At 38.4% G+C, this 15,822-nt stretch overlaps 1 pseudogene; it reads left to right on the top strand.

Moving 5' to 3' along the window:
- The first annotated feature begins 312 nt into the window (after window positions 1-312).
- Window positions 313-413, top strand: LOC114687042 (annotated as a pseudogene).
- The last annotated feature ends 15,409 nt before the right edge of the window (window positions 414-15,822 follow it).

The following is a 15,822-nucleotide window of genomic DNA, read 5'->3' as shown; positions in this document are numbered from 1 at the left end:
TCTTTAAACTTTAAGTAGAACATCAGTACACTGGAATTGATCCAGGGGGCAAGAGGTGTGATAGGATGGTAAATCAAAAATATAAAGAAAACATGGTTTTAGTGTGACAGGATCACTGTCTACAAATATTCAAAAAGCTGTCATATAAAAAATGAAATGAAACTCGTTTGTTCAGAAAAGGAGCCAGTTTTTAAGCTCATAGAGTTGCTAATTTAAGATAAATAAAAGGTATAGATATCCAGTAATTTTTTAACAGTTTAAATCACAAAATAATGAGTTCCCCATTCAAGAAAACATTTAAGAAACTATAGAGTGCTTACTTTGGCAGCACAAATATTAAAATTGGAACGTTACAGAAAATAGTAGAATGGCCCCTGTGCAAGGATAGCATTTGTGGAGCATTCCATAGTTTTCCTGAGTTATCTATAGGCAGTTAATAGTTGCTGGGGGATAGAGACACATTTTCTTCAGTGGTGTTACACTGGTAAGGAGACCATGATTTTGTCAAAATCATTCAGTTTGGGTCTTATAAGAAATACTAGTAGAATAAAATGGGTCACAAAAAAACAGAGAAAAGAAAAACATGAACATAGTAGTAAGAGGACTAGCTGAGTTAGAAGGGGATCACTGGGAGTAGAAGGAGTACAACAGAGGCTAACGGGTAATGTGAATATGATAAAAAAAAAAACTTTATATTTATTACTGCTACTACTGATGCTGCTGCTACTACTACTTGTAGCCAGAAGATTTCTCTGTTCCCAGCCCAGCATTTTTCCTGCCCTGTCTGGCCTTGTGATCCTGCAGACACTTATAAAATAAACATTCAGAAGCTTAATATTATTTACAAACTGTATGGTCTATGGCAGGCTTCTTGTTAGCTAGCTCTTATAATTTAATCCATTTCTATTAAGTTGCCACATGGCCATGGCATTACCAATCTGCTGGCATATTGCTGCTCCTTTGGTGGTGGCTGGTGTCTCTCTCTCCTCTCCTTTCTTCTCTTCATATGTCTGCTTAGATTTTCTGCCTGCCTCTAAGCTGCCTTGCCATAGGCCAATGCAGCTTTACTTATCAACTAATCAGATAAACACATATCCACAGCATACAAAAAGACATCCCACAGCACTTCCCCTTTTCTGTCTAATCAAAAAGGAAGGTTTTTAACTTTAACGTAGTAGAATTACATATAACAAAACAGTTATCAAGCAAGAATTACAGTTACAATATCTAGTCTATTTGTATTTGGCAAAATTAAAGAAAATATTCTATCTATCCTATATTTGTGAGTCAAATGTTTCATATATAATTTATCTTCTATCATAACCAAGGAAAATTATAAGTACTGTGGATATCTCTCTGTATAAATAAACACTGATTGGCCAGTAGCCAGACAGGAAGTATAGGCGGGACTAACAGAGAGGAGAATTGAGGGAACAGGAAGGCAGAGAGGGGGACCACCTGGAGCCGCTGCCAGGACAAGGAAGATGTAAAGTGCCGGTAAGCCACTACCTGCATGGCAAAGTAAAGATTAATAGAAATGAGCTAAATATAAGAGTAAGAGCTAGACAATGATAAGCCTGAGCTAATGGCCAAGCAGTTTAAATAATGTTAGAGTCTGTGTGTTTATTTTATAAGTGGGCTCCGGGACTGGCAGAACTTAGAGGGAGCTGGAGAGAAATTCTCAAGCTACAATAATTATAACTATTTAGTCTTCAACTACATCAAAGACTCCAGAAGGATGTAAGTGCTGTAGAATGTCTTTCTGTATGCTTTGAATATGTGTTGCTCTGATTGGTTGATAAAGCTGCATTGGCCTATGGCAAGGCAGCTTAGAGGCAGGCAGAAAATCTAAGCAAATATACCAAGGGAAGAAAGGAGAGGAGAGAGAGACACCAGCCACCACCAAAGGAGCAGCAAGATGCCAGCAGATTGGTAATGCCATGGCCATGTGGCAACTTAATAGAAATGGGTTAAATTATAAGAGCTAGCTAGCAAGAAGCCTGCCATAGGCCATACAGTTTGTAAATAATATTAAGCCTCTGTGTGCTTATTTTATAAGTGTCTGCAGGATCGTGGCCAGACAGGACCAGAGAAACACAGGGCTGGGACCAAAGAAACCTTCTGGCTACATTTGGCTGCCCAACATGGAGCAAGAGTTTCCACCTAAAACCTGAGAGAACTCAATAAGAGATTCTAAAATGGAGCCCAAAACAGCTTCCTACTTCATGTCTCATGCAGGCCTGGAACAGAAAATGCCACAGTACAGAGACACTGCAGCCTTCGGGCTTGAGCACAGCATAGCAGATTCTCACATCAGTATACAGAGCTGTCTCCAAGCTGAATGGTGGATTTAGCCTTTACTCATAGAGACAAAAAAGGTTTATGGGCCAGCTGCATGTTACCTGGTGGCAGCATGGACCCCAGAGTTGGCAGGGTAAGCATGACTCTCCTGGGTACCTCTGCCATATTGGGAAAGAAACTGAAGTGGGCAGAATCAACAGCCAGGGCTTCCACTTCAATCTTAGCCACATTGCAGTTTGCAATGATCATAAAAGGATTATAGATACACAAAAGACAAATTCAGATGAAATAAACCTCTAAATGGTTTACAATGTATGTAAAAAAATGTATGTAGGCTTGGAGATGGAGGAAAAGGAGGATAGACAGTTATATAAAGAAATAAATAATTAAAAAATAAACTCTTTAAAGAGACAGTAAAAGGAATATAAAAAAGCCACTTAAAATCTGGATTATATTGTCTTTGCGATTTTTAAATGCAGAAAGACATTTAATTGTAAAAGCTGCTGAGTTAAACATACATACACACACATACACACACACACACACACACACACACACACGTATCTTGACTTCAAATTTTATGTCTAAGGATACGTTGCTTTGGAAAAGAGGCTCTGCTTTTGTTTCCACAGAAGATGAAAACCTGTGGATTGCTTCCAGGCTAATACGACTTGATCAGCCAAGACCCCCTGAAAGGTCTATGATGACACCATGGAACACATAATCCAACATCCAAAATCAGCTTCAAAGGAACTGGCTGAGATGATCCATCCTCACAGACTACTACAGCCAAGATTTAACCATAATTCTTAATTTTCTCAGGATCCCCATAAGATTACCACAGCAGGAAATAGTAGGAGAAGCTACGTCCAAATTCCCAAAATATTGTTTATAAATGTTTATTTTTGTTTAAAGGGGGTTGATTATAAAGAAGAAAAGGGGATATTATAGATATGATAGGATGAAAGGATAGATTATTGAATCTACTTTTAAAAAGCAACACATATTTGCAGCATACAGAAAGATATCCCACAGCAACTACTTACCACCACCCCTATTATTGTGTGTCTATGATGTATGTGTGAGTGTATGCATGTGTATACCATGATTTGCCTGTGGAAGTCAGGAGACAATTTCCAGGAATCAGTTGTTTTCTTCTACTGTGAGTTTGGGGAATCAAACTCGGGTTATCAAGTTAGCATGGCAGGTACTTACCAGCTTAGCCATCTCATCAGCCCCCAAATATATTATATACGTGTATGAAAATGTCATAATGAAACCTATTATTATATAATTAGCATATGCAAAAGAGATAACTGAAGGGGTAAAAGAAAAAAGAAGCTATAGAATATTTATTTTGATGCTTGGAAGAGTTCTATACCATTGATTGGCTGCTGAATAAGAGAAACTTTAATACCTAATTTGAGATTATTTTCCTTTTTGAGAAAATACTCTTTCCTTATTATATTCTCAAACAATAAAAACAATTTTTTAAAAATCTGTTTTTCTTTTTGGTTAAGGATAAATGCCTTATCCATTAGGCCATTAGGCTTCCTTATTTCTTTTTCTGGTTTCCTTGTCTCACTAACCAGTTCTGTCATATACTTCATTGCTCAAGGCAAAAACCTCATTCAAATCAGTCTTATCTCCACTGAATCTTCTCACTCATTATCCCTTATTTTGAGATAAAACCAAGTTATATCATCCCACCCACAAACATTTTAACATGTGTCTGTAAAGGATAATGATAAGTTTTAAAAACATAACCTCAATGTCATATCTAAAGATAACAATTTATTTTCTAAATATTTATATTTTTAAAGATTTATTTGTTTTTATTTTAGGTGTATGAGTTTTTTGCCTGCATGTATGTATGTGTACCATTTTCATGCCTGGTGCCAGCAGAGGCCAGAAGAGGGTGTCAAATCTCCTAGAACCAAAGTTAGAGACACTTGTGAGTCACCATATCAGTGCTAGCATCAAAGTGGTCCATCTTTCTGTAGCCTTTATTATTTTAATGCTCTGTGTGTGTGTGTGTGTGTATGTGTGTACATATGTATATGCTCATGTGTGCTCAAGAGGCCAGAAAAGGGTGTTGGAGGCCCTGCAGCCAGATTTTCAGGTAGTTATGAGTCACCCAATGTGGGTACTAGGAACTTAACTCAGATCCTCTGCAAAAACAGCAAGTACTCTTAAACACTGAGCCATCCATATCTTAACTGTATCTAAAGATATTATCACATCTAAAGATAATAGTTTTTCCTTAATGTTTCCAAACATCAATTCAATGTACAAATTCCCTTGTTTCCTGTACTTTTAACAATTACTTTAAATCAAAATCCAAGCACAGTTCATATTTAAGAATATATTTATTTAATTTGTTTTAATTAGAAGTTTGATTCCTTTCCATGCATCTGTAGAAGAAACCAATTGTTTATTCTGTAGAATTTTTCACACTTTGAGTTTTGATAATTCTTTCTAATTACTGACTTTTCTTAATCAAAGTAGTCCTAGATCGCCCATCAAAAACTAAGTTCCTGAAATGAGATAGTTTAAGATAGACAATTGTTTCCCATAGAACTTCTATCTTGTAGTCATACTTTTTCCAGATGTATTAAACTATAACTAACAAATAAAAATTGTGTATATACAAGGTATATGGTATGATGATCTGATATATGTAAACACTTTGTAATGAGTACCATATTCAAATTAATTAACTATATCCACCACTCTCTGCTTTTACAATTAATATGGAAGTCAGGACATTGAAATTTTGCCATCTTATCATATTTCAAGTTAAAAAATATTACTAGCTAGTGTGACAATGTTGTACAATAGATGTCCCAAGCCTAGTCATTTTTTTTTACTGAAGGTTTGTACCATAGCCTTACATTAGTGACTGGGTACAATTGATTCCTTAAATTAACATTAAAAGTTCAGATTTAACTATTATTCTAGTACTTCAGGGGTGTGTTAGTGATTCTCTGATTCTCAGTTACACAATTGCAGTGAAACGAATTCTTCCAGTAATCAGTAAGCTTAGAAGAGTACTCTGAACCTCAGATGAGATTGTAGCTCTAACCAACAACTTGAATTCAGCTAGCCTGGTAAGACCATGAACAAAGAATGTAACTATCCAATGCCTTGTTGCCTCATTCACAGAAACTATTGGTGAAATTATTAAGGTCACTCCACATAGTTAAAAGGAAGATTTATTTAGTGGGTAACTTACAAATGAAGGGATAGGTAGGTTGTGGGGTCTGGGGAAGGTGTATCACAGTCCAGCCATGTTCTCTGGAGCTCTGCTCGGTCAACCTCTACCGTTAAGGGTCCAGGAACAGAGAGAGTGCTCACCTATCCAGATCTTGGGTCCCCAGGTGCCTCCCTTGGCCCTGCCTTGTAGGCATGACAGTTGCCGAAGCCTCAATGGGGGTTGGAACTTCCAGATCAAAGCTGGAATGGCTACCCACTACATTTCCCCTTTTTTGTCAAAATAAGAAGGTTCTAACCTAATACTATATACAAAGGAATGGTTATAGTGGGTAACCATTCCAGTTTTGATCTGTAAGTTCCAACCCCCATTGAGGCTTCCATAACTGTCTCGCCTACAAGGCGGGGCCAAGGGAGGCGCCAGGAGACCCGAGATCTGCATGGGCCAGTGCGCTCTCTCTGTTCCTGGACCCTAGACAGTGGAAGTTGGCCGAGCAGAGCTCCAGAGAACACCACTGGACTTCGATACACCTTCCCCAGACCCCCGCAACCTATCTTTCCCTTTTTTGTAAGTTACCCACTAAATAAACCTTCCTTTTAACTACATGAAGTGGCCATATCACTCTATATAAATAAAACATTGATTGACCAGTGACCAGGCAGGAAGTATAGGCAGAACAAGGAGAGAGGAGAATTGAGAGAACAGGAAGAAGGAGGAGGAGACACTGCCAGCCACCTCCAGGATAAGCAACATGTAAAGATGCCGGTAAGCCACAAGCCACGTGGCAAGGTATAGATTATAAAAATGTGTTAATTTAAGATACAAGAACAGTTAGTAAGAAGCCTGCCATGGCCATACAGTTTATAAGTAATATAATCACCTGAGTGATTATTTTATACTTGGGTTGTGGGACTGCGGGGCTTAGTGGGACCTGGAGAGAAGCCCTCCAGCAACAAATGGTTATCAAATATTGTCCAGGAATAATGAGGGATAATGACCTAGATAAGATGGAACTACAACCAATGCAAACAATATCAAGCAAGAAACACATACTAAAATCCAGAGAAGTATAGAGCATAGGTAAATGGCATGTTACAAAGATCATTCCAAAAGATGCCTTATCCTAAAGAACCTGAATCTAATACTTAATATGTTCTAAGATATTATATATACTAAGTTGTAACTATAACTGCTAGTCTTCAATCCCATCAAAGACCTAAGAAGGAATATAATGGTACCTGTGAAATGGTAGATGGATTCAAGCAACTTTCGGGAATCTTGCAAGAGTAGACCGAGACAGCTGGCAGCCTAGACAGTCACCTAATGTTTCTCAGCATTGTTGGTGCATTCAAATTGGCTACAGGCCTAGAGTGTCTGACAGACCATTTTCAGAAGCAGGAATTCTGAAAGACCATCTTACCCTGTCTTGGCAGAGTACATTGGTCACTTTCTTTGTGTCCCATTTGTCCAGAAAGGACAGAATTGCATTCGTACTGTCAGCAGTCAAGGCAAGGGCAGTTCTTTACCCAGTAGGCCTTTTTGTGCCAAGAAGACAAACTTCCAAATGGAAATGTCTTAGAAGCCCAACATTCTCTCGGGATCAAATTGGTGCAGCCAGGAGCAATTGTGTCTCATGTCAACAGAATTCTAAGTTATTTAAATGCCATATTCTCTAGGTCTATGAAGTGTTTGAAGATTACCTGTCCATCTGACCTATGTATCTGTAAATCTGGATAACCTAACTAACGTAACTATAGAGATGACAAGCATAGGTGACTATAAATCTATAAGTCTTATCTACTGAGATAACCTAAGGACTAAGGCTTCATGTAAACAAGCTAAACAGTCTATAAGCAAATGTATGGTAAAGAACAATGACTTCAAAATTGTGACAATACACAAGATATTTATAACAGAGGTAGGAATATATAGTGCGATATGCAACATAACAATAATCTTAAATATATATCAAATACCAAATATCCTAAACAGAAGTAGAACATACATGAAGTATGACAGATATAAATTTACATTTGCATCAATATACAAACATTTCAAATAAGAGTAGAAATATATGTGCATTATAACAAATATAGTTCTGTATTTGTATCAATATACAAATTATCTTAAACAGGAATATAAAAATAGTTTACATTTGTATCAACATATAAGAATCCATAACAGTGCAAATTACAGTGCAAATTATCTAAGGCTGCTATTTTACTAAATTTGTTTACTAGTATATACAATAATCTACCATAATATCTTATACCTATCCATTCCATTTCTTCTTTTCCTTTTTTTAAAAGAATACTGAGTCTAATATTTTCTTCCACTCACAACCCTATAACCATCATCCATAACCCTGAGAATTATGAAACCTAAGGGAGATGGGGCATTGTTTTCTTAGAATTGATTCCTGCTGTTTAGGGGGTGATGTTATCTCTGTTGGGTACTGTGAGAAAGCTCAGATAGTTAAATCTTGGTTAGACTAACTGTAGGTTCCACAGCATGTAACTAACTAAAAAAAAAAAAAAAAAAAAAAAAAAAAGCCTGGCTAGCTCAGTCGGTAGAGCATGAGACTCTTAATCTCAGGGTCGTGGGTTCGTGCCCCATGTTGGGCACCAGATATTGGTGAAATTATTAAGGCCACTCCACATAGTTAAAATGAAGATTTATTTAGTGGGTAACTTACAAATGAAGGGATAGGTAGGTCACGGGGTCTGGGGAAGGTGTATTGCAGTCCAGCGGTGTTCTCTGAAGCTCTGCTCCTTCAACCTCCACTGTCAAGTGTCCAGGAACAGAGAGAGCACACTGGCCCATGCAGATCTCGGGTCCCCAGGCGCTTCCCTTGGCCCTGCCTTGTAGGCATGACAGTTGCTGAAGCCTCAATGGGTGTTGGAACTTCCAAATCAAAGCTGGAATGGCTACCCACTACAAGAAACTGTTAAACTATGAAGTTGTATCATTTTAAGTCACTTAGTTGGTGGCAATTTCTTACAAAATAATAGAAAACTAAATTAACTATTTAAAATATCGAGTCTTTCAATTTCTTGACCATGGTGTATATTTTTATTTACTTACAGCTTCTGCTATTGCTCTCAATAAACTTGTCTGCTTTCAGGTGTACAGTCTTATACATCTTTTGCTTAATGTATCTATCCATGTTTAATGTTTTTGTTTGCTTCTGTAAATGGTGTTTTAAATTTTAATTTCTAACTTTTCGTTAATATATAGATAGAACTGGTATTTGTATATTAATATTATATTTTGTGGCCTTCTGTACTCTGTGTGTTTTCTCCTGGTTGAATGTGATCACTGCCATCTTGAATCAGATCAGCTGAGCTCACTCCCACATGTATCTCACAAAACTGAATACATTAACATTCCCTTTTTTTTAAAGAAGGGAAGAGGTGCTAATGAAGCTAAACAGGCTCATGGGGCTCAAGATACCTCTCCTCTCTCCAAGGATATATAAGCAGTTAACATTTGCTGGGAAAAGAGGATTTTTGGTGGTATAGCTGTCTATGAGTTGACCATGCTCACATAAGTAATCCAAATAACTTACTGTTTCACCTAGTCAAAACCTGGGTAGAATAATTGTTTTCATTGCTCATTGCCTTCTCTATCCAGGGTTAACATGAATAGAGTACCTAAGAAAAGTCACACTGCACTCTATTATTTCAAATAGATTTCTATGCAGATTCCTTAGGATCTTACAGATAGGTGATCATATCATGTGAATATAGACTTTTACTTCTATCATTTCAGTCTGTATTCATATTATTTATTTTTTCTCTTTACCACACTTTCTAGCATTAGGCTAGAAATTAATTGTGATGCTTTTTTGCAATTGATATCTGCTAGAAAGGGGAAAATCAATTTTCTACAATGGAGTGTCACTGGGTAAATCAACCACATTACAGAACAGCATCTCTGCTCAGGAACACAAGACAGATTCTATAATTGTGTGTGTGTTGGAGGGTGTATGTGTGTGTTCTTTTTGTTTTGGTATTTTTTTATTTTAATGGGATTTTTAGACAATGTAGCTTTGGCTGCCCTATTTGTTCATCTTGATTTTTTCTTTGTGTGTGTGTGGGGGGGGCGGGAGAACATGAAGTTGGGAGATGGGAAGAATTTTGAAGGAGTTGGAAGAGGGGAAAGATATTATCAAAATATAGTGTTTGAAAAAGACACTAAATAAATAAATAAATAAATAAATAAATAACCCACAAGCAAAAAATAAATTGTGATGCTGGAAAAATCTGTCTTGCTAACAATCTTAGGGGGGACTGATTATCTTAATCTTATGCCTAAAGGATTTTATATTTATAAGCTGAAATTGCAGAAAAGGTTTGTTTTCCCCATTTGGTTCTTTACCCCAGAGCTGGTTCTGTCTCTTTCTTATGTGAAGTACAGAAATCAGAAAATGCCCAGATAGCAATGGGTGCTTTTTAAATATGAACACATATAACAGCAGCTTTGCTCTGAAGTCGTCAATATTTTGGTCACCCTCATGGGGTGATGTCAGACAGCAAATTAGTGCCTACATATCTAGCAGAGCTGTAAAATGTTGGGTCTTTCCTCTCCCTTAATTTCCCAACATATTCATTTTGTTTGGTATATAGGGGAAGAGAATGATCAGGATATGCAGTGAGAATGAGATTCTGTACCAAAGCTTTATATTTCTGTTGGGTTTCAGGTAAACACTTGCTTGAGCTTAACAAACAAACTTCGAATATTTTTCTCTACTCTATGTTCTATATCTTCACTATCAACACTATTTTACCATTATGTATTCTTTGATTCAGTAATGACAGGCATTAAAGCCATGACAGAAGAAATCCCAGGGTTAACCACCTCATGTCATGATAATAGGTCTCCATCCTTTCACCTAGAGGAGAGTGAACAGAAACCAAAGCATATTAGGGTGTCATTTTCAATCTTTGGCCCCATTTAGTTTAAGAATATGATATATATGGATTAACATAGTAAAAATGGCAATCTTATCAAAAGCAATCTACAGATTCAATGCAATCCCCATCAAAATACCAACACAATTCTTCACAAACCTGGAAGGGATACTCAAATTCACATGGAAAAACAAAAACCCAGGATAGCCAAAGAATCCTGTACAATAAAACAACCTCTGGAGGCATCACAATCCCTGACCTCAAGCTCTACTATAGAGCTACAGTAATAAAAACAGCTTGGTACTGGCATAAAAACCGACATGTGGACCAATGGAATCGAATTGAAGACCCTGACATTAATCCGCACACCTATGAACATATAATCTTTTACAAAGAAGCCAAAACTATACAATGGAAAAAAGAAAGCATCTTCAACATATGGTGCTGGCATAACTAGATATCAACATGTAGAAGGCTGCAAATAGATCCATATCTGTTACCGTGCACAAAACTTAAGTCCAAGTGGATCAAAGGCCTCAACATAAATCCAGCTACTCTGAACCTGATAGAAGAGAAAGTAGGAAGTAGCCTTGAACGCATTGGCATAGGAGATCACTTCCTAAATATAACACCAGTAGCACAGACACTGAGAGAAACAATCAATCAATGGGACCTCTTGAAACTGAGAAGATTTTGTAGAGCAAAGGATATGGTCAACAAGGCAAAGTGACAGCCTACAGAATGGGAAAAGGTCTTCACCAGCCCCACATCTGACAGAGGACTAATATCCAGAATATATAAAGAACTCAAGAAATTAGACATCAAAATGCCCAACAGTCCAATTAAGAAATGGGCTATAGAACTAAACAGAGAATTCTCAACAGAGGAAACTCAAATGGCTGGAAGACATTTAAGGAATTGCTCAACATTCCTAATCATCAGGGAAATGCAAATCAAAACGACTCTGAGATACCACCTTATACCTGTCAGAATGGCTAAGATCAAAAACACTGAAGACAGCTTATGCTGGAGAGGATGTGGAGCTAGGGAAACTCTCCTCCACAACCACTTTGGAAATCAATATGGCGCTGTCTTAGAAAATTGAGAATCAATCTCCCTTAAGACCCAGCTATACCACTCTTGGGCATATACCCAAGGAATGTTCAATCATACCACAAGGGCACTTGCTCAGCTATGTTCATATCAGCATTGTTTGTAATAGCCAGTACCTGGAAACAACCTAGATGTCCTTCAACTGAAGAATGGATAAATAAAATGTGGTATATATACACACTGAAAAACAATGATATCATGAGGTTTTGCAGGTAAATGGATGGATCTAGAAAAAAATCATCCTGAGTAAGGCAACCCAGACTTAGAAAGACAAACATGGTATGTACTCACTCATAGAAAGATACTAAATGTAAAGCAGGGATGACTGGACTGCTACTCAACAACTCTGGGGAGGCTACCTGGGAAAGACACAGGGATTGCCCAATAACAGAGAAATGAATGAGATCTACACGGACAACCTGGACATGAGTGGGGGTAATGAAGGGCAAGGGTCACGGGAAAGAGAGCTTGGGGGACCTGGAGATCCCAGCTGGATCAAGAACAGAGAGGGAGAACAAGGAATAAGAGACCATGGTAAATGGAGACCACATGAGACTAGGAAGAAGCAGGGTGCCAGAGAGGTCCACAGAAATCCACAAGGATACCTCTACAATAGACTACTGGCAATGGTCAGGAGAAAGCCTGAAATGACCTACTCTGGTGATAGGATGGCCAAACACCCTAATTGTCGTGCTAGAAACCTCATCCAATGACTGAGGGAACCAGATGCAGAAATCCATGGCCAGGCTCCAGGTGGAGCTCCGGGAGTCCAATTGGCGAGAAAGAGGAGGGTTTGTATGAGCGAAAATTTTTGAGACCAAGGTTGGAAAAAGCACAGGGACAAATAGCCAAACGAATGGAAACACATGAACTATGAATCAATGACTGAGGAGCTCCCAAATGGATCAGGCCCTCTGGATAAGTGAGACAGTTGATTAGCTTGAACTGTTTGGGAGGCATCCAGGCAGTGGGACCCGGACCTGTCCTCAGTGCATGTGCTGGCTGTTTGGAACCTGGGGCTTATACAGGGACACTTGGCTCAACCTGGGAGGAGGGGACTGGACCTGCCTGGACTGAAACTACCAAGTTGAACTCAATCCTCAGGGGAGTCTTTGCCATGGAGGAGATGGGAATGGGGGGTGGACTGGGGGGAAGACGGGGGAGGGGGTGGGAGGAGGAGAACAAGGGAATCTGTAGCTGATATGTAAAATTAAATTATAAAATAAAATTTTAAAAAAGGAATTGGGGGTGTTTAATGTGGTGGTGATAACTGTAAGTAAATTGGTTGCAACTTTGTGGGTTTGGTCCCGAGTTTCAGCACCAACAATGTAAGTAAATTGTTTGCAACTTTGTGGGTTTGGTCCTGGGTTTCAGCACCAACAATGTAAGTAAACTGGTTGAACAGCTCTGGGTTTGGTCCCAGATTTTGGCACCAAAACGTGAGTTTTGCAACTCTGGGGAATGGTGTCCTGACTACCTGGGAGTCAGGCAACACCTTGAGCTGCTTAGGACAGCTCTGATGGCTGGAACTGCAAGGAGACAGTTCAACCCTGGAGGGCGGGGTATCCCGGACACTTTTAGCTGCTCAGAACAACAGCTCTGCCCTGAAGGTATCCTGGACACCTGAAGCTGTTTAGCCCAGCTCTGATGGCTGAAACTGCAAAGAATCAGCCCAACCCTGGAAGGGAAATTTTTCTGACTTCTCTGGAAAGTCAGGCCTGAAACTGCTTCAGCAGGGAGGGGTATCCTGACTATTTGGGAAAGTCAAGGTATACCCGGTGTGATGGAGAGATGGTCTCCCTGCAGGATATAGCAATCCTGCTCCTCTCCTGGAGAGCCTTTACAGCTGAGCTTTGCTCAGCCATCACTCAAAGGGGCTTCCTAGCAGAGCTCTGCTTCTCTGGCCTAAGATGTGGCTTCTTTTGCTTCACTCTGCAAAAGAGGAAACCCCTGCAGAAATGTAGCAATCTCCTCCTGCTCTGGAGAAAAGTGTTACTTTTTCAGCCTTCTCTTGCTCTGTCCACTGAGGGATGTCTCAGCAAAGACCTTCTGTTCAGCTCCTCCTTGCTCTGCTCTTTCAGCTCTCCTTTGTTTTGTCCACTAAGGGACATCTCAGCAAGGATCTTCTCTATGCCAGTAAATGAAGATCTTCACACCCAAAACTCTTTTAAAAAAGAGATTTATTTGGGAAGGAGGAGTCTACCTCTACCAGGGTAGAGAAAACAGCCTTTTTCTAACTGACCAGGCAGGACGGTTTACACATGATGTCTTGGGGGTGGAGTCAACCAGGGGTTGACTTGGGGCCCAGGGTTCTACTGTCCTGCTCTGTGTTTAGTTGGTTTCACATGTCAGTTGGCCAGGAGCAGAGATGGCTCTGATCTGACTGAACCAAACTATGTTTCTTTCTGCCCTGATCTGAACCTTCTTTCCCTAATTTTGGGCTCCAGGGTCAGGGTGGTTTTCTTTAGACAGCCCCTTTTCCCTACATTAACATATGTCTAGATATGTCTTAAAATTCATAGAACTATACACCCAAAGAAAAAATATAATTTTCTGTATGGTAATTTTAAAATAATATTGTTGGAAGACATTGCTGGCTGGTCAGAGGTCACAGTCTCCCTATGGCCTGGCAGCTTATATCAATAGCTCAACAACATGGGGCTCTCTACCTCCAGCATAACTTCTTGTTCTACCTGCCTTTATCTGAAGAATGTCCCTGGGCCTGGACTTAATGTGTTCAACAATGATCTTTTCACTCAAAACTTTGTCAACCTTTAACTCACTACTACACCTCCCAGACATAGTTTTACATAGGATAATCTACTTCTGTTCTTAATACTCATTGAAAGATAGAAATAAATTGATTAATTTTGTGTTATAACCTGTTTTCCACACTACACTATAACATACATGTGGATAAGAATTGTCTTATTTGTAGAATCTGGTAAGCAGTCAGTCAATATTTGTTAAATGACTACATACCACTATTACCTACGTAATCACTGAGAAACTTGAGAGCTACTACCTTCTTTTACTTGCTATGTTTTTCATTCTAAATGAATCAATCTTTAAAAATTATTTTGTTTATTTTTTAAAACTTCATATAGGTTTATTGTATGTGGAGCATATCCTTTAAACTTCCTTCTTTCCTTTTCCCAATCTGTTTGTTCCTTGTTTCTCTACACAATTTTACTTCTATTTTCATTTTATATGTAATATATGATCTTTTATGACTATATAAAATGTAGGATCTACAAATGAGAGAAAATATATAATATTTGTCTATAACTAGCTTAATTTTAGTAATATGGTTATATCTAGTTGCATCCTTTTTTCTGCAAACAATATATCCTCAACAACTCTCACATCTGTTTCTAGTGCTTTTGCCTTAGTTTTACATCATTTCATAACATATACAATTATCTGCTTTGAAGACCCATTATGTTACTTCTGTTATCATAGCAACTTTCTCACAGTATATTTTGAGATGGTATTTTTAAAATTCCCATTTACCTTTAAAGTTTATTCCATACAATTTCATGATTAAATATATTGATTTAGTATAGAGGTGACCATTATCAAATACTTTCTATATGACAAACAACAACATTATGGAATATGCACACATTGGTCATCATTGTATTGTGCAAAAGGGGAATCAAAGACTCAGAGAGGTTAAGTAACATTCAAATCCATATAGCTAGTAGGAATGGTAGGATTCAAGCCCAAGTTTGATTGTCATAGTCTCTGTTCTCTTTACTATATCATTATCTCCAGTTATTATTACCTTTATTTCCATTGTACCATTTGACTAGCTCTTTGTATGTTTTGAAATATTTGCACACATTATTCCTCTGAATCCTATTTCAATGGTCTGAGACTGTGAAGGTCAGAAAGAATCTGAGCACCAATCTGTAGCTAGAGTTTTCCTGCCTTGCAGTCAGGACAAATCTCTGTCACCCACCAGACCCAACCAAGTAAACACAGAGACTTATATTGGTTACAAACTGTATGGCCATGGCAGGCTTCTTGCTAACTGTTCTTATATCTTAAATTAATCCATTTTCATAAATCTATACCTTGCCATGTGGCTCGTGGTTTACCGGCATCTTCACATGTTGCTTGTCATGGCGGCAGCTGGCAGTGACTTCTACTGCCTTCCTGTTCTTAGTCCAGCCTATACTTCCTGCCTAGCCACTGACCAATCAGTGTTTTATTTATTGACCAATCAGAGCAATTTGACATACAGATCATCCTGCAGCACTTCCCTTTCTCTTTTTT

The sequence above is a fragment of the Peromyscus leucopus genome, chromosome X, assembly GCF_004664715.2.
Source record: "Peromyscus leucopus breed LL Stock chromosome X, UCI_PerLeu_2.1, whole genome shotgun sequence".
Taxonomy (NCBI): Eukaryota; Metazoa; Chordata; class Mammalia; order Rodentia; family Cricetidae; genus Peromyscus; species Peromyscus leucopus.
Note: the sequence above shows the minus strand (reverse complement) of the source record. Positions and strands in the feature narration are given on the sequence as shown.